This window comes from Rhinolophus sinicus, linkage group LG02, assembly GCF_036562045.2.
Source record: "Rhinolophus sinicus isolate RSC01 linkage group LG02, ASM3656204v1, whole genome shotgun sequence".
NCBI classification, from domain to species: Eukaryota; Metazoa; Chordata; class Mammalia; order Chiroptera; family Rhinolophidae; genus Rhinolophus; species Rhinolophus sinicus.
This window is the reverse complement of record NC_133752.1, coordinates 86,361,000-86,366,551: the sequence shown is the minus strand read 5'-3', so window position 1 is coordinate 86,366,551 and position 5,552 is coordinate 86,361,000. Positions and strand designations below refer to the sequence as shown.

The 5,552-nt window shown below is 41.5% G+C and overlaps 1 pseudogene; it reads left to right on the top strand.

Moving 5' to 3' along the window:
* Positions 1-1,669: 1,669 nt before the first annotated feature.
* On the top strand, positions 1,670-1,914 carry LOC109447293 (cytochrome c oxidase subunit NDUFA4; annotated as a pseudogene).
* Positions 1,915-5,552: the final 3,638 nt, after the last annotated feature.

The window sequence follows — 5,552 nt, the reverse complement described above, 5'->3', positions numbered from 1 at the left end:
GATCCCTGATTCGAGTGGCTGTTTTTGTCATTTGGGAATGGACACAAGATGGGCACCATCATCTTGTGGCAAGCCTTCTTTAATGCTTGACGGTTGTAAGCATTAGTAAAGATGGTTGCAAAGATGGTTGTAGTAAAGCTTCTCTATGAGAAATGGAAGACCTCCCTCTGCCAACTAAAAATGCAGTTCTCCAGATGTAGATCTTTTGGGAGTCTAAAACGGGGATTTTTAAGGCTACCTAACAGGTGCTGTGTTCCAGTTCCCTGTAAGTGTCATAGGCTAGGGCTTTAGTTGGTGTTCAAAAGTGATGCTTTTGTAAGCTCTACAATCAAGATGTCCATAAGGAACTCCAAGTTAAGGAGTTCTGCTAGGCAGAAATTCCATGCTATAGCTAGTTCTCACTCATTAAACTTTTTTTTTCTTATTACAAGAGTATTACATGGGCATTTGAGCAAAATTAGAAATTACAAATAAAAACGAAAATGGAAAAACACTGTAATCTCAACACTTGGAAATCTTATTCTTCAGAGAAGACCACTGTTAAAACCTTGATATTTGTCTGTCCAGATCTTTTTTTATATATACACAGACACATGTGCATAGATATACACATGCACGCATATATACTTGAAAAAAGCAACATGGTTACACACTATATAAGCTGTTTGGAAAGCTATTGTCTTAGTGATCAATGTGTTATACCTTTCTTTTTATGTAAATATATAATAGATCTGGAAGAAATAGATACAAATTTGAATTTAAAGAATTAGTAATTATATAGATTAAATATTTGTGTTCCCTCAGCTTCATATGTTGAAATCCTAACCCTGAAGGTGATGGAAGGCGTTAGGAGGTGGGGCCTCTGGGAGGTGATTAGATCATGAGGGCGGAGTCCTCATGAACACAGTTAGTGCCTTTATAAAAGAGGCCTGAGAAAGCTCCCTTGCTGCTTTCTGCCATGCGAGGTTACAGCAAAAAAACAGCCATCTAGGAAGTGGGCTCTCATCAGACACCAAATCTGTCGACACCATGATCGTGGACTACCCAGCCTCTAGAACTGTGAGAAATATTTGTTATTTATAAGCAACCCAGCCTATGGTGTTTTGTTATAGCAGCTAGAACAGACTAAGACTAAGATAGCAATGTGGTGGACAAACGTGTCTTACAGAAGCTAAATCTCCAATTTTCAGGGATTCTGTTAGTTGCTAGCAGGGACCCATGCAGAATGCAATGTTGCTGGTCACCTCTATAGCCACTGCCAGAAAGGCCTGCGTTTGAAACGTAAGGCCTTTGGAGGTGCAAGACCTAAGCTGGAGTCCCAGCTCTGTGACCTGGGTGTTGGGCCCCGTCACCATAGCAACCATTTACTACCGTTTATTAACTGCTATGTGCCAGGCACCTGGCTAGGTTCTTCTTACATTTTGTCCACTTCTTATAATCACCACACATTTAGAAATAAGGAAACAGAACACACTGACCATGGTCACCCAGTAAGTAAGTGGCAAGTCTATCTGAGGCCTGTCTGGGGCTGAAGCCCACAGGCCCGCCATTGCCTTTGGAGTGTCACAGTTTGCTTAACTGAAAAATGATGACAGGCAGAGACTACCAAGTCCCGGGCATTACAGTTTGGTTTTTCTGTGCTTCTGGACCTGAGCCCACTGCTGCAGCCATGCTACGCCAAGTCCTCAGTCAGGCCAAGACGCATCCAAGCTTGATCCCCCTCACTGTATTTATTGGAGCCGGAGGTACTGGAGCAGCACTGTATGTCATGTGCCTGGTATTGTGCAATCTAGATGTTGGGATAAAAAGAATAACCCAGAACCCTGGATCAAACTGGGTCCCAATGATCAATACAAGTTCTACTCAGTGAATGTAGATTACAGCAAACTGAAGGAAGAAGGTCCAAACTTCTAAATGAAGTGTTTCACTATAAAGCTGCTTAGAATGAAGATCTTCCAGAAGCCACCTACACAATTTTCTACTTAACCAGGAAATAGTCCCCTCCAAATGCATGCAATAATGTTGGTGTATTATGTTGGAGTTTACACTGATTAATAAATATCTGAAATTTAGGGGGAAAAAAGAAAAATGATAACAATAAGGAAAACAGCTGACTTATAGAGTTGTGGCCAAGTTCATATGAAATAATGTATGTGAAAGCATCTTATCAATCATCTACTAGATTATAACCAGCAATAGCTATTATTAAGAAAGAGGGATATCTATCAAAAGCTGTGATTCTCCCAGAAAATGCTTCCAGGTTTGAAAGCAAAAGTGAAAAGCTGGCAGCCTGGGACCCAACCAAGGTAGCTTACCGATACATTTTGTTTGGCTGGCACTGCTTACTATTTTCCAGCCAACATTTAAAATCAGGAGATTTCATGTACAAATTCAAATTTCCAGCATTTTTTTTAAACATGGAAGATCTGCAGTCACTGAGTCTCTCTCGTGCAGGGCTCTGCTCCGTGGAGCGGAGTAGCAGCTTCCCTTTCTAAGAAGGGCATGTGATGTCAAGTCTCCATACATCCATCATGGTTGGCTTTGCTCAGGTAGCTGAGTGTGTGATGCGTGTGTGTCTGCGTGTGCCCACATGTGGGCATGTACCTTCACTAAGAGTGGAGGGTGGGAGGGTGCTTCTGAGGGGCTGTAGAGGGTTCTGGCCACCTCTCATAAAGTATTGTGAGGTTTCATCTTGAACTGAACCAAAATTCTCCTGAGCGGACCACAGCCCAAGACAAAATGATCCCATCTCAGATGAAACAGGAAAGTCTCTTAGGTCTTTCCTTAAGCAGAATTTCTAAGAGGGTTATAGGTTCCTGAAGGATCTCACGGTTCTCACTTACATCCCCAAGGTGTAAGGAAATGATACCAGATGAAAGGAATTGATTTTGCTTTGCAAGCACAAATTAAGAGCGTTGATGTGACTTCCCAGGGCTCAGGCTGCTGAGTGCAGTGAAGAGTCACCTGTCCCCCTCATCCTCTCCCTCCATTCTTTTGTGCTGTGCCGCACGGCCCATCTTCTTGTTGGCTGAGTGGGCCATGAGGTGAAAGAGAAAGGCCTCTGACCATGAAGTTCGGACAAACCCAAAGCGACTTTTGGTCAACACCTTCTCAGAATAGCACGAAGGAACAAACTCTGATCTCATTTGATGTTTGTGATTATTAATGTAAAATTCCTATGCATGTGGGGACAGCTCTCTAATGTCTGGTGCCTGTCCCTGCAAGGTGGTGACAAAAGATATAATACTTACCAATCTTCAGCCTGCATAGCGTATTTCCCTCAAGATACTACTGCCCTTATCATCCAGACTGCTAGGCCAGTCATCTCCCACTAGTTCATTCTAGATAGCAGACTGTTTTTTTGTTTTAAAGGAATGCTACTTAGAAAGATCATCAAAAGGTCATCAGACCTCTTGTTTATTTACTGGTTTTGAAGATCAAGTTTCCTGTTAGTAGATGCGGGACTCTACAAGAGAGATGGACTCCTAGTCTAGTCCTCATCAAACGGATTGAAATTCACAACGTGGGTTGAAGGGATAGGGTAGTTTCTCCTTTAAATGAGAGGAAGCGTGTGGGAGTGAATTTAATCCCTTATAGTTACCAAAGTTTTTTTTTTTTTTTCACAGAGCTGAAACCCTTCAGAAATGATCCAAATAATGTTCTTATCTGTAGTTTTCTTTGGAAACCATTCAGCAGTAGATATAGATGTCCAAACATGTATCCAGCCTTGTCTTAGGAAGCTATATATGGGAGACTGCTGCTAGTGGGTAACACACTGGCCCCCTTCCATTCCTCAAGTTGAAAACTTTTTTTATTCACTCACTTGACCTTCAAAATGCCAAGTTCAAGGATGCCAAATCAAATTTGATTTATTTTGAGCAAAGTACCCCCAAATTCTCTTTGATTATTCTTTATCTTTCCATTGAAGATGGGAACTTTAGCACGGAATACCTGAAAATGGAAGGTCCACAGGCTGACCTAGTCCAATAGTCTAGACTCAGCAGCCACGATGGAGTTTTTTTCTGAAGCCCATTTATCTGAGCAGGGTGCATCTAATTGAAGCATTTAGCCTTCGGTATGAGCTTGTACTTAACAGCATCCAAATGGTTGTTCTTTCTAGTTTTATTAAAGGAGCCGGATCCTTCTCATAAGTTTTCCATTAATGGGATTATAAATTGATATAATTTTAAGTCCAAGAATGCAGAACTGGTATGCGGTAAACATAAACATGTGTTTGGTGTTAGATGTAAACTAGTGTAGCCAAAGTGGGCAAGTGTTGTAAACTTCAAACATAAAACAGATGTCAGGTAATTAGAGGCATGAAAGTGATGACAACAGCAGTGAACTGTAGCAATGAAATGAATTGTTAGTTTAGGCAGGAATCGCTGTGGCCCTGGTGGATTTATCACGTTTCTAGCTGCTGTATGAACTTGATGTTACCCTTCTCTAGGAGAACACAAGAATTACTTTTCTTATTCCAAGGCAGGAAGTAGAGCTTGGAAGCATGTGAGCCACAGGACTCGTTTTCTGAGTCTGAGAAATGGATTGGCATTACCTGTTGCAAAATGGATTAGCTAGTTGGTGAGCAATTTGAAATTTTTATTTTAACTCGTTCTTTCATTTTAGGAACAAGTTCTTTGATCACCTTGGGAGAAGTTCCGTGGGATCATAGGTAAAACTCTGTGTGGTAGGCCTCCTCCCAGCAATGTGTGTGGAGGGGTCTATCTACTTGGTGTGGAGGTGACAATGGCATATTTCAAGGAGTGCTTTCAGCTTTGGAGCATGTTGCACAGTCGAGTAAAACTAAAGTGAAAGAAACTTTTGCTATGATTTTCTGATGCACAGAAAGTACAAATTTAAGCAAAACGTCTTGGATTTCAGCGGGGAAAGAGCTATGGGATTTTCCTCCCAAGGTACCAGCTAAGAAGAACAATACCTTCGATCTGGGTATTTATAATGAGAAGTCACTATGGCGCTGTTTGGCAGTCAACGATTCATTCTAACAAGTTACTTTTGACTTGGTGGGATCCAATTCAAACCAATTCTGATGTCATCAGTGTGTACCAATTCAAGTTTTACAAATCATACATCATCACAGCTGACAAAGAGCTTAATTCATTTTTGCATTGACTGATGTAAAAATGTGCCCTTTGTCTATATGTCTAGCTCTTGAAGGCATTAAAGGAACATAGCTGCTTAGTGAGAAAGATGAGAGCCTGCAAGTGCTAAGGAGGGAGAGGATGTTGGATAACACCAACTTGTTATTGGCTGGACAGAGGCCAAAACCAAGAAAGGCCTGGAGTTAAAACCACCTTTTATTTTAAAGTACAGTCCTGTGGATGACGAAAGCACTGTTGATGCAGTAGTCCTCTTTTCTTTTAGGACACCTGGATTCAGAGGTTAGGCAACTGTCATATCTAATCAGGATGCTTCAAGCCCGTATGTGCAGACATGATATTATGAATCCCCATTAAATTATGAATGTTCACTGCCCCTTCCACCATCACCAGTTTCCAACTTTGAAACAGGTAGGGCAGTCCCTCAGAAACAAC